The sequence below is a fragment of the Podarcis erhardii genome (assembly GCF_964252035.2).
Source record: "Podarcis erhardii genome assembly, chromosome: 5".
Taxonomy (NCBI): Eukaryota; Metazoa; Chordata; class Lepidosauria; order Squamata; family Lacertidae; genus Podarcis; species Podarcis erhardii.
Window position 1 is genome coordinate 33181984 of NC_138509.1, and position 18036 is coordinate 33200019.

Sequence of the window (18036 nt, forward strand, 5' to 3'; positions counted from 1 at the left end):
CCTTTTTCTACCTCTCTTGTGCCACACATTTCATAAATGTTCAAAGTATTTTTTTCTTCTTATTAAGTGAAAAATGTCACCCCAAATCTTGCTACATTGGGATGACCAATACATGTGGGGTGTAGAGGATTTATTAGACATCCTAGAAAACATATTTTCAGCCCTAGGGCAGCAATCTTCCAGGACCAGCATGCCAGTTGGTGTGTTTGTTTTTGTACAGAGAAAAAGCGGGCATCACAACAGGCGTGTATCTTAATTTTTGTACAATTGGCAACATTCTAGCCATTCAAAAGTGAGAGCTTTCACAAGCATCTAGACATGCCAGAGTCATCTTCACATTGCTGGATAACAGATTTGTTTAGTTTAGAAGACTGCAGCAAATTACTCATTTGTTTTTATTTCATGGTATATTTTATAACTTATTTTCAGACATGATCTTGGTTGTAATACTTGTATGTAATGACTCTAGAAAATGTGTGACTGTGAAAAAGAAGGTTATTGAAAATTGATGTACATATGCACAAAACCTATAAAAACAAAAATTGGGGAGAGAGCCTATGGGAACTAGGCTAATCCCTTAAATGTTCCCTTGGCACCTCCTTCTCAAAACCCAGGAAGCTTATGCCCAGTTTAGGGAGTGAGGCACAATGCCCATGTGTGTGACGACACCACATACGTTGCCCCCACTCCCACAAGCTCCCACCTCACAAGCTGATGCCTCTGACCCTAACTGTTCCCCTATACAAAATTTCACTGCACACCACTGGGGGGGAGTGATCCCCTACCCACCTTTCTGCCCAAATGGTACAGTGTATGAAACGTTTCCTGCATGATTCTGCTGAGTGCGTAAGATAGCCCTAATATATATACGCAGCTGGACTTTAGGAGGAAAACACTGTTTTGCCAATCTCATAACAACCAGTCGATGAATTGGCCTTGACTCTGTGACAACACTGCACATCAAGGATAGAAGTATAACAGGAATCTGAGAAGAAGCACGCACAGGAACCATTGATGCAAGTAATAAAAGACATGCCCCCTTCTCTTGCCCTGATCCCTCAGTATAGTCTTCTTGTACATTTTGGCCTGCTGCGTATACGAGCTGTCAGATGGAAATCCTTCAGTCCTAAGACCTTTGTGTTGGCAGCAATAAATATAACTGATTCTGATGCAAGTTCTGCTGTGCTCCAGGTAAATTATGGAAGCAGACAGGTGACAGCTTGTTCAGATGAGTCATTTGTTCTCATTTATCCTGCATCATCGGAAGGCAAGGTGTATACAGAATGTCAATATGATTTGGCATTTGGGAATGGAAACATTTCCAGGAAGGGAAGAGCAATCCTGTGCTCACATATACCAGGTCCAGAAACACGTTGCTTCTATGTTGAGGCAGCAGTTGCCAAATCCAATGGCAACTTACTGGAGGAGAGGGGAGAGGAAAGACACATGCAACCAGAAATGGCAGAAAAATAACAGATACAGCTTCACTCTGTTACTTACCAATCAGGTTACAGATAGGTAGCCATGTTGGTCTGCCATAGTCAAAACAAAATAAAAAAATTCCTTCCAGTAGCACCTTAAAGACCAACTAAGTTAGTTCTTGGTATGAGCTTTCGTGTGCATGCACAGGTATCTGAAGAAGTGTGCATGCACACGAAAGCTCATACCAAGAACTAACTTAGTTGGTCTTTAAGGTGCTACTGGAAGGAATTTTTTTATTTTGTTTTTACCAATCAGGGACTGTGTTGCCACCAATGCCCACTTGTCATTCACAGAGGTAGCCAATAAGCTCACAACAATGGGGACATGCCTGAGACACACACCACTGTATAATCGCTCCACAAAGTGTGCAAATCAATACAACTCCCACTCCAACAGCCCCAGTGATGCAGCCAGCAATTCCCAGGCACCCTTCCAGACATGGGTTCAAGTCCCTTTCTCCTCACCACCACTGACTTGGAACTCCACACAAACAAAGGGGAGGGAGATCAGGACACGCATCCCCGTGTTCTGGCAGAGGACCAGCAGGAAGCACTCAAAGCCTTCCTGGGACAGAGGTTCAAGACCCTTTTGTCAAAGAGAGGGGCCATGGCGCACACTGATAGCATCCTCCAGTGGCTCACTCTATAGGGAAGCAGGAAACAGGAGTTTGAGCCCCATCAAGATGAAAGGAACAAAATGCATGCCCTTGCCTTTTGCATGCTGGAAAAATATATACCAGGGCAAAGAACTACAGCTCTCATCAGCCCAGCCAACATTACAAATGATCAGGGATTGTGGGAGTTTTCCCAATGACATCTGGAAGACTGGGCACCACACTGGCTACTCCTTAATTGAGTCACTTCCATGAATCTATTATCTAAGCTCCTATCAAATTACATAGTGCTTCAGGACATAAACAGAGAGATAGGTCCCTGTCTTAAAGAAGCTTAACCATGGGGAGATAACAGTGGGAGAGAAGATCCCAAGATTGCTGAATTTCTTTTTCCCATGTCCAGATTGTTCTAAGATGTAGGCCTAGCAAAGAACCTTAAATGGAATCTTATCTTCAGCCCTCACCCACTTAATGATCTTGCAAGCTATTAAGTGGGACTAACTCTTGAAAATCTTCATCTATCTGATGCTGCAGGAGGAGGGCAGGGGAGAGTGGAAGCTGAATAAGAAAGGGATTTAGTCCATTTCCCTTTCACCATCTGTAAAAATATCAAAATCCCAGGCCCACTCACCTCCACACCTGGTGTTCTGCAGCTGATATTATATTGCACAGATCACTTTCCTTAATCTCAGCTCATTAAACACTGCATGCATCTCTTCAGCATCCCATCGAACATCTCTCTTGCAGTCCACAATTAGTCAGCAATCCCATAATAAAAGACACCACAATGGACATCTCTCAGAAAAACCCAGCTAAGGTTGCCATAGCAGCCTTTCCTCTGTGGGGCTGCCACCTGTGGATTTGAATGGGAAAAATTAGCTTTCCAGTAACTTCGTTGTTTTCCACTGAGTCTGTCTATGCAGTAAGATGGTATTAGAATTCTCTGTGGATGGTGGGTGGAAGGAAGTTCAGTAAAGTTTAATTTAACAAAACCTTTCTGAGCTCTGGCTGCAAACTATAAGGTTAATAATGTTTTTCCTGTTGAGACCATGTTGCTTTTCTACTTGCACAAAAACTGACAGTCATCTTTTTATGGAATCCATTACAACAATCCCGGATTTCTGTATGTGCTGGACTCATCTTGTTTTGCATTCAGTCACTTTGTGTGATAATATATATATATGTCTTCTGAATGCCATCCATTTTCCTATACAGAGTATTAAGGTCATCTTTATCCAGCAGTCTGGTGTCTTTTGGAACAATGGGTTTGGAAAAGCAGTTCTATTCAAAAAGCTACTTCGGCAGAAATTTTTATAGCGGGCGTGTTTGCAAGTCCTAGCCATAAACAGAGATTGAAATATAGCATCTAGTAGCAACTCCCTTTTTCACCTATTTATGTTAAAACAAAAACAAACAAACAAAAACCACCAATTTGATTTGTGCTATATAGTAGCCTGCCCAATCACGTTTTTAGTTGTCACAAATTCTCTCCTGTGTTTCCTGGCTGTGTTATGAATACATTCTCTACTTTCTACAAAAAGTTGTTCTTGCATACACCTTCACGACTTAACCAATTTATTATGGTTTCACAGAGCAGAGTCTACTTCATCAGATACATAAAGGTGACAGGTACATAATGGGTATAAGAGCAGCCATGTTCACATCTGAAATGGACCATGAGTGGAATCCATCAAACAGAGAGGAATGAGACCTGTGCTGATGAAGAAAATGGGTGGATAACCAACACCTGGAGGGAATAGTAGGATAGCACCATGAATTCCTTATGTTCACATTGTAGCCATCTGCACAGGGGTATGATGAAAACAAAGCCTAGCTGTGCTTGCTGCAACCAACCATCTGTTAGTCAATCAATGACATGGTTTTGACAGGGAGTAAACATAAGTGCTTACGTTTCTATGTTTGGACGACCTGGCTTCACTGAGTTCTTTTCTTCTTAAGTTCATTGAAGTGATGTGAAGCAAAGGCTCTACCAGGGGGAGCAACTGAATGACCCTAGGAAACCACAATATGGTCTCATGAGACTATAGGTCACAAACAATATAAGATGAAGTTCTAAAGGTCCTTATAGTAAAGAAAGTTAAGAATGCTAGATGCATGTTTCAAAGACTGTGAATTGCTGTGGACTGGGACTTCGGCTCAGAAAGTTGGGACACATATTAAGAGTCTCTCATTTGGAAAGGCTTGGAGTCCAGTTGGTATTTATTTATGACATCTGTATGCCTCCCTACAACACAAAGTTCTCTGGGCAGCTTACACCATATAAGAAAACAGTGTAAACACAAATAAGACATCAAACTATAAAATCAAAGATAACATAAAGACAACATAAACCAAGTCCAGTTGCACCTCCAAAGTTAAAATCCAGAGAGAGGCCCAGACATCATCGTTTATTTAAAATAACTGAGTGAACAGAGAGGTCTTTATCTGGCACCAACCCCACAAAGATGGCACCAAGGAAACATTTTTGGGTTTGCTGTTCTAGGGAGCATCATCACTGAAAAGGCCCCCTTCTTTGTGGTTAATTGGTGAGATCACTTGGTTACGGATCAAAAACTACCATGACTTTTCTTATGGCATTCTTTGGAGGAAGAGGCAGCTCTTTCTATTAAATTAAATAAAAAACTAAGCGGAACCATTTTTTTTAAAAGTCCACTTAAAATCCACTAATGAGAGGACCATATGTAGCTCCTGGATGAGGGAGTTCTAAAGATGTGGGGCCACTGAAAATGCCCTATATCTGGTACCCTCCAATCTGATGGTTTTTGATGGCAGATATGGGTGCAGATAGTCCTTCCAATAACCTCCTCACAAACCACTGAGGGCTTTAAAGGCAAAAACTGGCACTTTAAATTGACTCCAGAAAGAAATAGATAAGGCCCACAAAGAGTAGTTTGGACAAAGAAGCTTACAGATTTTTTTAAAAAAATTGGCAAGTTTTTTAATTATAAAGATAAGTGATATTTAAAGAGAGATTATGCTATAAAAGAGAGATGGTTCCAGTTAGCCCTCCATCAATTAAAAATAAGTGTTAGATTAATTAAGGACATTTCTTAAACTTATCACACTGGAATTGAAACAACAGCCTGCATTAAAATTATGCTTTCCCCGCCTGCTTAGTTAATATAAATGCAGACATCTTCTGTGAAAATGAAGACTACCAAAAACATAATTCCTGGAATTCAGACAGAGTTGTAAGATTAAAACAACTCTGGCTCAAATCCATTCTCTTACCACAGCTGAAATCAATATTGCAGGACAAATAGTTCCTGCTATTAATAAAACATTGGACCACTTTTCAAACAATGCCACACAGCCCAACCTTATTCATATATTCTCAGGCCTAAGCCCTTCTACACTCATTGAGGATTGCTCCCAGTTGACTATGAACAGGATTGCTGCCTTATCTATTTCTCTCGTTAATATCCTCAAAAATTCTGCAAAAGAGACTAGGCCAATGATGGGCAGTGAAGGACCCCACATTTCTTCTGGCTAACCATGCTAACCGTGCAAGTTGCAGGGAGGCAAGGCATGTATAGAAAGCCCCAGCCATCTCAGGTTCTATCTGTGCTTCTGACTGACTGGCTTTCGTAGGGAATCCAGGAGTTCCTTCTGGGTGAGGTTTTTCTAGGTTTTTCTTTTTCCTCTTGGTTTTAATGTATCAGTGTGAGGTGTCTTTTTGTCCATTTGTTTGATTTGTTGTAGGTTGCTTTGGGTTCCCCTGAGCAAGATAAAGCAATTAACAAATTCAAGATTGTTGACCTTTGTCTCAGGAGACAATGGAGGAGTGTGCTTTGGGACAATGGAGAAGTCAAACTGTTGGAAGGTTACAGCGCTTGCTGTGGCTGTAGGGACTGATATGAGAGAGACATGTTTAGTTGCAAATTCAATATATAAATTAACAACAACAATTATGTGCATTTACCTGCAAGGTGATGGCTGTCAAGGGATGGGGGGTGTGTGTCAGAACTCATAAGCTAAAGTGAATTTAGAAGGAGGTTCTAGTTTGCAAAGTTTATGAGAAATTGGACTGTGGAATCTGACAATATGCAATGTACCTCTTTTTTTTGTTACCCTGCGACTCTATTAGAAATCCTGTTCTCCTCAGGTCACTATATAAACAATTTCAGTAACTTTGTGGGTGGGTGGGAGCCTGAATAGCTGACAAGTCTCACTATCACTAGGATAGTTATATAATCAAATGTCTCAGGAGAGTCTTGTATACAAAATGTAATAACGTAATACTGCTTTATATAAACTGAGGGCAGAAGTCAAGGAAGCAGAGAACAAAGTCATTACCACTCTTTCATCGTGGGACTCATAATTCAATTACCCTTATTCCCACCTTGTACTCCAAAAGATAGCAATTTCTTTAGATGAAACTGGCAAATGGAAAGGCTGGTGTAGTGTTCTATATATTTGCAAGTCCTCCTTTTTCACCTTTCCTTCCACATTACCTTCCCTTTTGTCTTCTTTCTTTGTTTTCCAGTTTCTAAAAATGTACATAATGAATAATCCCCATACAACTCCCCAAGAAACATTCCCATGCATATACAATGGAGTCAAACATTAAGTAGGTTTAGAAAGAGTTTAGAATTGATTGAATCAGTTATACGTTTTTTGTACTCTCTGTTGCTTTTCCACTTTTCAAACAATGAAAAATGACACTCTTGAAAGTTTCAGAACATGAGTCAATTATTAGGGTTCTTAATTTTGATGAGTTTTAGATCCCAATCATCAGTTTTGCAGCAATTGCAGTGTAGAGCTTTGGGTAGTTGTGGTGTCCAGGGGTAGACAAATCTGTCAATTTGCTTTTTCTTGGGTTCTCATTTTCCCAAATCTACACATTTTCACTTTAATTTGATTTTTTTTAAAATAAATAATCATTCATGGAAATTCTCCAGCATTTTAGTGTGAATTTCTCCTGGCCTACATTTTTTTTTGCATTTTGGTGTCACAAGTATCCTAGCATGAAGAAGCAGGGATGTAAGCCACCACTAACACCTCTGTCTTCCTCTCAATGATTCTCCCTATTGTCTGCAGTTCCCCACTTCTAAATCTGCTCCAGAAAGTTGAGGGGCACTCCAGAGCTAATTTAGAGGGGTGAGGGAATCCCTGAAAATTGCTTTCTTCCTCAAAGGAAGACTTATTGTCAACTGAGCGATACCGTTGGATACAACTCAATATATTTTGCTAAAAATCAAGATGTAGGTAAGGGGGGAAACCACTGCCTGTCCTAACAGCCCCATTCTGCAGAAAATACTACCACCCCTCCTGCTTGGTTCATTTCACAAATATTAGAAAGATGCAACTCATAGCTTTAGTTCAGATATAACACCTCAGACAGGGCAGTAACTGTTTCATTTTTTTATTTTGGGATAACTTCTGTGTTTTGGTTTTAACATCTTATGTAAAGAACTTTGGGATCATGTATCTTAAGTGGCATAAAAATGTAATTAACAGACAAGCACCTCACAATTTCCAAACAGCGGCCCAGCTTTTTCACCCCAAAATGGCTTGTGGAACATGATGGAGAATGCAGAACTTAGCCAAATAACGACACCACTTTGTTCTGCTTAGAAAGGCTGCATGTTAACAGCCTGTCACCCAAACTTTAGCAGCATCCCTACTAAGTATGGCTTATTGAACTTCCCAGTGCTTTTTCCCTAGAAAAATAGGCACTGGTACTCTTCATGAAGTTGTTACAGTAAGTGGCACACTTTTTAGTAACAAAAAATAGGTGCTGGTACTGCATACCCATGAGTACCCCCTGAAAAAAAGAACTGGTCCTCAATCTGTTTAAGTTTCTGGAGATATGGATAAAACTTGGTTCAGCTTGCCTTCAGAAGGTGTGTCTAGAGCAGGGGTGGATACTCTTGCTCTCCAAAAACCATTGGATTATCCTCTTGGACCATTGGCCATGCAAACTGGTGTTGATGGGAGCTGAAGTCTAAAAGCATCAGGGGGACGACAGGTTAGGCAGCCCAGGTATAAAGAGATATAGCTGCAGGATCCGCTTTTCATCTTGCTGTGTAGCAAGGTTCAAGAGGGAGGGATACTGGCTCATTGGATTGACAAGAGTTTTTACTGATTAAAAATTAACCACCATAATATCTACAGTAAACTGTAAATATTAGTTGCTTACAGTGTTTGTTTATAAGCAGATTGCATATTTATTAATAAAGTTCCTGCCCCTGCTTCAGAAATGAACTCATTAGATAGCTTTGACAAGCCATTATCTCATGGGCTCTGTGCCTCTTGTCTGCAATATGTGGGTAATAATCTACTTCATCAAGTTGTGAAGGGTCACTGAGCTAATGCAGATGGACATCCAAATAGCACTATATGATTGCTAATTATTATGTGTTGTTTAACTGCGTCTGCAGTTCCCATCCATTTTACTCCAGAGTAGTACTAGTAAAGACAGCAGGATAGCAGGGGATTGGACTAGATGGCCCCCAGGGTCCCTTCCAATTCTAAGATTCTATGGCATTCCAAAATAAGAGCACCAATGTGCCATAAGATCAATTTTATCTACATACACATAGAAATCGAAATTGGCTTCTTTAACTGTAGGTGACTTGATATGAATCATTAAATGTAACTGGCTCAAAATCTTTTATACTTTGCAAACTTAAGGGGGGAAACACACCTAAGGATTACTTTCTCATTCCCATTTCTAGGCTTTCTTTCAAATACAGTATCATCCTACTGGAATAATATTTGCATTTCCAAGGTCTCTCTCTTTCTGATTGGTACAAGTACGATCTCCCCGTATGCAAATGTTCAATTTTTCTTTTAGAAAAGATAGTGACTCTTTCAAGCTCTAATGTTCAGATAAGCTCAGTATTAAAATTGACTCTATTAGTCACATGTATTTAAGGAGAAATAAATGAATGCTCTGTTATATTTCATCCCAGTTTCCTCCGCAGTTCTCTTTCTAGCCTTCCATTGCTATACAGACTAGGCTTTTTCATTTCTTGAAGGCACTCTAATTTACTGAAGTATTTACTAAAGGTAAAAGGTAAAGGACCCCTGGATGGTTAAGTCCAAAGGCAACTATGGGGTTGCGGCGCTCATCTTGCTTTCAGGCCAAAGGAGCTGGTGTTTGTCTACAGTTTTCTGGGTCATGTGGCTAGCATGACTAAACCGCTTCTGGCGCAACAGAATTTACTACCCCACTATTCTTTCTATGGTTTTAGCCATAGAAAGAGAGATGGCTTATCAGGAAGGAGAGGAGCAAGGTCTTTACAGCCAATGCTCCAGTGGTACCATTTTGGCACTCCTATCAGTATGTTTGCAGCATGTCCGCCTTGCTCCCCTTCCCCCTCCTGATAAGCTACAGTGATGCTGGTCAGAGGGGTGGTCACGTAAGTGCTGTTACTCCACTGACAGTTACTGCCAAAATTCTCTGTCATGTCCCCTTTATTTGCCTGTTTTCTAAACTAATAGCTCATCCACACTTCTACTTGTTCCATACCTAGGAAGCATGGGTCCAGGCAGTTTTCCGCTTGTCCCATTCCTTTCCTAGGGAAAACTTGCTGTTTAGTTTTAAATCGGGGCAAATGTCAATGGCCGTTTGCTCTGAATGAGTGCTAAAGATCAGGTTTCCCCGGGAGAATGCGAAAAGGCAAGCAGAAGTCTGGATGAGCCCTAAGAAGATCAAAATTGTTGATCTAGACGCCGTCAAACCTGCAGAACTATCAAGTTCAGCAAACAGATGGACTAAAATAGGTGACAAGAATGGGGGCAGGCGGGGGACACAGCTCTGTACTACTTTTGTTCAGGCTGCTTGGAATATTTTGGGGATTTACAGTGTCAAACTTGTGGGACAGTGGCATCATGGATGATGATAGCTTTATAGACAGCATCATAACACCAGCATAAATAGGGTGACATTTGCCTTTAGAAAAGAAGCATATCAGTCGTCAAGAACCCTAGATTAAGGATAGCACCCATGGCTCGGAACTGTTTTGAATTGGATACTTCATTATCCCCTGGACCTTAAAGGTGTTTTTATACGGGCTCCTGTTCGTTTATGATGGTTGGGAAGTGGGACAAAGGACAGTGAGCTTTTCTGAAATGGAATTAGGTTGTCTCGTGGAAAGGGGATAGTGTAATATGGAACCAGTCAAACTCTGCTGCCACAGGTTTTTCCTCCACCCTCACAGTCTCCTGCCTCCCAGGTCTGCAAGTCTAGTGTTTCTCCACCATGCCACACTACTGCTGAAGCTTGTTGCCCACATCTGCCCGATAGGTGCTTGTCTACCATATTATCCCCCCCCCCCATTTTTTTGCCTGAAAGCTTTATTTAATCGCTCATAAAATGGGAGTCCTTTCCCCTCCCCTATGTGAAATCTGGCAGCTCTGATTCTTTGGAAGAGTAGCAGAATGCTAGAACAATTTATGTCAATAAGATATAAAATACCAAAGTTGCAGGCAGCAGAAGAGCTGCTGGGTCTTTAGCACAGAAATTAGGAGGCAACGAAAATGTGACACCCCCCCTTTTTATGACATTAAAATGATCCTAACAAAGGGATAATAGGACAAATGAAGGTTTTAACAATGATAATGACTCAAGTAACAAAGCTATGTTTTCTCTCATTGCACACCCCTAATTCTGAGGCTGAGTCTTATTTGATATGTTAATCTTGAGTGAATAAATAAGGAGTCCCTTGGTGCTTGCTTCACAATTGCTATTCAGAATGCAGATTTCCACTTCTGTGCTGAAATGTCATTCTTCTAGCTAGAAGTCCTTTAGGAAAGTAAAAACTCTCCCAACAAAAGGAGAGAAAAGATTGGCAATTGAAGATAATAGAGGGATAAAGCATGCAAGGTTATGGGAAATAAAGTCTTTAAACTCAGATATGCAAAATGAGATGGCATCTGCCTCTGCCAGCTAACACTGTCTTAACTGACACTGCTTTCTCCCCCTCCTTTCCATGAATCTTCTCCATCCAATTCTTATTTCTGGTTTGAACAAAAAGGTTCAAAGGGAAACTCCAGCATGACGTTGATGAGCAACTCATTAGCAAATATAGTGCTGTTGCATTTGGTTGTAATGAGAATAGCATTCACACCAAAAAAAGCAATAGGTGACTTAAGGTGTCAAGGTTATTTACCTTACAGCGCAGATTTACCACTAATGACTGGTTTATTTCTAGGTACCACTGGCAGCTAAATGGATGTTGAAATCATCTCTGTTCTGCCGGTCTAATTCTGTCACTTGTGGTTTCATTGCCTTTAGAGATCCACCGGGTACAGGTAGTTTGTTTTCTCATATGCACCCTTGTCAATCACCTGGAACACATAAGCATCTGATGAAGCAGGTTTGAGCCAGTGTGGTATGAGATCCAGTGTAATGTAATTGTTAGAGTTGTTAGCATCACTCTGTCTCATAAAACAATGGAGTGCACCTCTGCAGGTGAAGTCAAACTTCTGAAGAATCACAGTGCTTGTTGTGGCTGCAGAGAGCCGTAACTGTTGGCTCCTGCATTGTTTTTGCCGTATAAGCAGCACTGAAGTGACATCTCTGGGCGCAAGCCTGGGCAGTGTGTATGGAGGTCCTGGGCTGCCCAGATGACAAGACCCCCATCTTGGCCTTGCTGATGTGGTCCAAAGAAAAGCAGAGCAATTCATTTCGCACCAACTTGGCTGGAGGAGTTGCCAGAAGGAGGTGCACAAAACGCCATCCTACTGTCTTAGAGACTCCACTCCACATTTGTTTACTCCTTAGGCCTTTTCTTTCTTCACTCACCTGGTTTAGCCACCAGTTGGAGTTGTTCCCAGGGTGTGGCCACTATCACATGCTGACAGCTTCTAGGAGCCACTGGCGAGAGCTGAGGGCAGGGTGGGGACCAAAGGTGGACAAACTACCCCAGAAGAAGCACAACGTGTCCCCCACCAAAGGTACTATCCCTCCCCTAACACCCCCTACATCCTAATGGTTAGGGTGATGGACTAGGAACTAGAAGATCCAAGTTCAAATCCTCACTCAGCCATAAAGTTCACTAGGTGACCCTGGGCCAGTCATTCTCTCTCAGCTTAAACTACTTCACAGGTATGTAGTGAGGATTAAATGGGGGGGGGGGGGATGAACCACATGCACCACCTTGAGCGCCTTGGTGGAAAGGTAGGATTTAAATGTAATAAAAATCATTTCTGTATTAACACTTGTGCTACACCCCCAAAAGAAAAGAAAAGCCAGAGGATTTTTTTTTTGTTTTGTTTCTGTCTTACTGTGTCATTACAAATGATTGATAGATGACATTTTTGGTTCCTGTCTATCAGACCTTGTGGCCCCTTAGGCCATGATTATCCTGTCACAGATGAAAACATCCTTAGATTTTAAAACTCAGTTTAAATGAGCAGCATTAAAATGCTGTTCATCCAGATTTGTAAAGGCTGCCCAGGGGAGTGCTCCCCTGAGGTCTTGGGCGGGAGAAATGAGATGTGTCTGCTTGGTTTCAAATGTTGTCAGCTTCCTCACTTTAGGAATGCATGGGAAGTTGGAAGCCAAAGGGGTTCTGATTCCCATTAGGATTCTCATTTGCAAGACCTTTGAAATATTTGAGTGTCAGATAGAAATTGCAAACTTTTAAAAGAAGGAGAGAAAAGCCTTCTCCCATCCTACCATGTGGAAAGGTAAGCTGAGTGCGCCTTCCATTTACATAACAGAGAAAAATGTATATGCTGGGATTTTCTCTGTTGCTGACTTTCACTTGCCAGCCAAGAAAGTAGCTCATTCTTCATTACTGAATGTCACCAAGTTTATCCTGTGTGACGAACCCAGTATAATTTCTGGATTACATGAGCATTCACCGAACAGAAGAGTTCTTATTAACTGAAGCCAGCTACTGCTGAGGAATGCAACATAGTTACTAGGCACAGAAGGGTGTCATCCTTAGCTGCAACTAACAATCAGAATGAGATTTTTTTATTATTATTCCAAAAAGAAAAGAGGGTGGTGTTTGCACATTGATCTATCCCCTACCAAGCATTTATCTTCACACCAAGGCCTGTGGCCAATCGTCCTCTTTGTTGGGAAATTGAGGGGTTCATTGCTGTAAAAATAATCCTTTAAATCAGCATCCACATGTACATCTACCTGGGAGTGAGCTTACTTATCACAGTGGAACTTATTTCTAAGGAAGCATGCATAGGATTGCACTGTTAAGCAGCTCAAATTATTTCTTTTTCATGGATGCATGACTGACAGGGCAATTTCTAGCTGAAAAAGAGCCTACTTTTCCATTACATTTTGGGCATTTTCAAGGAGCACGTACATAGTCTTTGGCATTTCTCTTTTGACAGTTGTGTTGAATGTGAGCAAAAACTATTTAGAGTGAAGCCTCACTGTGCCTTCTGAATCAGTACCGTATTGCCTTCAGTGATGATCTTACCCAGCAGCCAAGCATGATTAGCTACATGGCGTAAGGGCATTTGTGCTTCCTGAATAGTCTTGGGTTACCCATTGGCACTGACTCATTAAGGAACATAGGAAGAAGACTTATTCCAGTCCAGATTATTTGTCCACCTTGTGCAGGGGTAGCCAGTGTGCTGCCCCCTAGATGCTGTTGGACTACAACTTCCATCAGCCCATGCCAGTATCGTGAAATGTTGGGGATGGTAGGAGTTGGAGTCTAACAATCTCTGGAGGGCATCGCTTTGGCTGCCCCTGGCCAAGCCCATCTTTGCCAACCCCAGTTTTTTTTTTCTGGGGGTGACACAGGAGTACTCATATCCCTAAACATTTTGTGAATCTAATGGAAGAAGAAACTTACAAAATTAAAAATTTTAGTTTCTTCTCTAGCACGGTGAATTGTCAGTTTTGTTGAATAGCATGGTGAATGCTCAGTTCCCTTGTCACCCCTGATGATGGCCTCATTTCCTGTCACGGTGTTTCCTGAGTCTCAGACGGAAGCGAGCTTTTAATGTGTGAAGTAGGAGTTGGAATCTAGCCTGGAATCGGGAAGATGTTAGTGCACACAACCTCATGCCAATGTGGAAGTTACTGCGAGCTGTAACTTTATTTTCCCCAATGGTGATTTTCTTGAGTCAAAATGAGAGTTCCCCTAAACTTTTTTTTAGGGGGAAAACACTGGCCAACTTGACTAGCAGCAGCTTTCTAGGGCCTATTGCACCATGTCCTACCTGTTTCCTGTTAAAAAGAAAAATAAAGCAAAATAGCTGACCCATTATGACCAATGGGACACTGGTGCACCAACCTCAGTCTTCTTGCTTACAGCCAGTTCGAGGGGTCGCCCTGCCTGCTGGCTTCCTCCTCCTCTGTAGTCTCAGTGTTGTCCTTGTAGAACTCACCAGGGAGGAAAATGGGGGCAAAAACGTCAGTCATTATCTCTGACCCCACCTACTGTTGGGGCTCCTTGCCTTCCACCCCACCAGCCCCAATGGGCACCAGCTGCCACTGCAAAACAGGAGTTGTCAGGAATTAAACCTGGGATTTCTATGGGCGAGGCAGCTGCTCTGCTAATGAGCTCTGGTTCCCCCAAAGGAAGAAGACGTACTTACAGTCATTAAAAGATTGGTGCAGCAGAGAGAGGAAACAATAGCAGCAAACAGAAATGGATCATGGTGAACATTCTCACAAGGAAAATTGAAACAAGAGAGCACTTGGCACAGCCCTAGTAATTTTCCAAGGCTGCCAATTGTTGAGCGAGTGAATCCATTGATTTCTGATTAGAGAGCCCTTCATATAGAAATCTGTAGGAAACTAACCCAACTCCCCATGATGCTGGAATGTCTATGAAGGCACTTTTTTGGGAGAATAATCACACATTAAATATAAAAGGAACTTTGGCTTCTGCGTTATAATTAATACATAAATCAAAACACGTTTCTTCCTACCTTGGAGCTCAGCAACCAGCAGCAGTTAATAACTTATACATAGATGTAAATTAATAACACTGTTCAAATTAAATTATATCTCTTTCATTTTTAATATGCAATGTCACGTAATGGAAAAAGATCACATCACATTTTGTACAACATAAACGGTAGATATGTTAGGGCTGAGCTGGCTATAAAATAACATGAAACTAAGTAGTCTCATTAAATGTAGCAGTAGGGAACCGATTTAGAGAAAACTTGCACTCAGAAAACCTGCAACTGCCAAGCTGATACTTCAAAAACACACCATGTGTAAAGGGTAGGAACCCGCATGCTTGAGACACATCACAAAGCTTGAGGTTGCTACTGTTATGATGAAACAAACACATACTTTATTTGTTAGGCATTACATCTACAGGTACAAAGGACATTGCCAAATTAAGAGGGTGGCTGTGATTTGGTTTGCATATGGTTTTGGAAAGCATGAATCAGGCAGTTTGCCCTTTAAACACACCAAGTGGTTTGGCTTTTATTGACTGTTTCTGGAGTTTGTCCTTGTGTTGGGTGGTATTCTGCGTTCCAAGTGATTTCGGATGAACACTTCTTGTATATTTGTATTTGTGTTGTATATTTGTATTGTGTTTGTGGATGCTTTATTTTGTATTTTTGTGCTTTACTCTCTTGTAATTTCTTTGAGACACCTTTCAGTTGTGTGAAGCAATCCATAAAATGAATAAACCAAACTGAAAAGAAACAGTATTGATCCTTCACACATACAAACCTGAAAATATTCCCCTTGACTGAGAGCTCCCCAAGCACTGCATTGAAAACATGAAGCTCCTGCATAAATGGACTTCCCTGTTCACTGTAATGGAGAATGTCATGTGACTCACTCAAAGAAAATGGGGAAGCCCCTGTAAGGTAGAAGATGCTCATTAGAAAAACCACAGTGATCCCGAAACGGAAATAAATTAGGTTCACAGTAAGCCATGCTGCACTTTCTGCATGAAGCCCAAAATTGACAAATACAACTGATATGAGTCACACAATACCTAGATCTCTAATTAGCCACCAGGCTTGCTTCAAAACTCCTTTAACAACAACAAAACACCACTCCACCAGTGGTAGCCCTATTAATCAAAGCTCAACAGGGCAATTGGGCTTTGTAAATGTGAACATTGGTAATTTTGTGCAAAACTTTCTGGGAATACAAACTGGGATTTTTGATCTGGGTATATGGCATCTCCTTTGTTGAAGAGAAAGCTGACCTGCTCTGATTAGGGGAAGAGGTGACTTTCCCTGTTTTCCCTTCCTTTGTTGTACTGATTTGACAAACCAGGTGACAGGCTGAAAAATTCAAAGCCCACTTTTCTGAATAATGTGATGGATTCATAGGGGCAAAAGTTAGTTGATTCCATATTTGCCTAATGCTCTCTGACAAGTTTGTCACTCTCATTCCAGCTGTTTTCTTTGGTTGCAATCCAAAATGCTCTTAGGCAAACTTAGTCTCGTTGACTACGTTCAGGGGACTTTAACCTCATGCAGCACATTCCAGATCGCATTGTTTGCACATGGATCTTCTCCAATTACAAATTTTTTCTAACAAGGCATAATAAATGTCCTTCGCTAGAGAGTCATTTTCTATGTGTTGGCCACCCGGAGTGCTACATCGCACTGCCAAATCGGAATCCCTTAACAGATAAGAGAGATTAAAGAAATGTTCAAATACTTTGCCAGAGTTAGTAGAATGGCATGGCCAGATATATTTTTTTTAAGTGTCTAAAACAGAAGCTTTTAATGCTCAACTCTGACTGGAAGTGACATCCTTTGCTCTGTAAGCCTTTGTTCCTAGTCCAATTATAAATTGTGTGGCTTGATTACCACTGATCCTGGTCATCTAATTAAAAAAAAAAAAATCCAAGAGCTTCCATGAACACTGTAAGACCTGTAGCAGTCTCTTTCACAAGTTGCTAAGTAAAGTACCATTAGTTTGGGCAACATAGGAGAAGTTTTGAGCACAGCCAGTTAAATCTTAAGCACGAATGTGAAGCTATTGTGGTGTGGAGCCAGTGTGGTGTAGTGGTTAAGAGCTGTAGACTCGTAATCTGGTGAACCGGGTTCGCGTCTCCACTCCTCCACATGCAGCTGCTGGGTGACCTTGGGCCAGTCACACTTCTCTGAAGTCTCTCAACCCCACTCACCTCACAGAGTGTTTGTTGTGGGGGAGGAAGGGAAAGGAGAATGTTAGCCCCTTTGAGACTCCTTCAGGTAGTGATAAAGCAGGATATCAAATCCAAACTCTTCTTCTATGTTGCATGCTCACAGAGGGATGACAGCTCTGACTGCTTCCTGTAATGATAGGTGCTAGTCTGGACTTTTTACATGGATTAGTTTTATGAATTGTGACACCAGTAAAGCTGGCATAACATAAAAGGTATCCCCTCATGAACTATCTGTGATTCTGGGACACCTGCTATCTCATATGTGAGCTAAAAGAACAGCGAACATCCTCACCCTAATGGCTATGGAAAAGATCAGAGCACAAGTCCTGTGAGCAGAAACTGGATTTCAAACAGAGAAGACAATCCCATTTTTAGGATAAATTCAGGATAAAGATAAGATGTAGTCTTCCACAAATTAGGACCGAATCCTTCTGATTGCAAACATAACTCACAGGAACGTAAACTAGGAAGAGCAAGCGTGATTAAAAGGACATTGTGTCATGTTGTTCACTCACTAAGCAAGCCCCTGTTACATAGAAGTTAAATTCAAAGTATAAAAACTGGAGCTCACAGCTGCTATGGGAGCACAGCAGTTCCACTGTGCCTGGTAAGTCACTTCTGGTTGCTTCCAAAGCTTTCCTTGATGTCAAAATTCTGTTGGCCCTGGCCTAACCATTCAGCTAACCAGAGATGTAATGGGTCTTTGTATTAGCAAATGCCTTGCCATTTGGCACAATCTGAATATTTTCTGCAGCTTTATTTTTCCTTTTTATCTTTGTTTCTTTTTTCCTGGTGTTTCACTCTCCCCCCAACCTCTGCCAAGCATCATTGGATTGATAGCAGGAAGACTGG

The 18036-nt window shown here is 41.4% G+C and overlaps 2 long non-coding RNA genes across 2 annotated transcripts in view; one reads left to right on the forward strand and one right to left on the reverse strand.

Annotated features, from left to right (window-relative positions):
- The window catches only part of LOC309341992, a 35976-nt gene extending 33140 nt beyond the window's left edge, over positions 1-2836 (reverse strand). Inside the window, exon 1 of the long non-coding RNA XR_014156641.1 lies at positions 2727-2836. This is a non-coding gene — a long non-coding RNA (uncharacterized lncRNA). The remainder of the gene's footprint in view (positions 1-2726) is intronic.
- LOC309341991 overlaps positions 1-18036 on the forward strand; it is a 104477-nt gene that overhangs the window by 74357 nt on the left and 12084 nt on the right. The window lies entirely within an intron of this gene.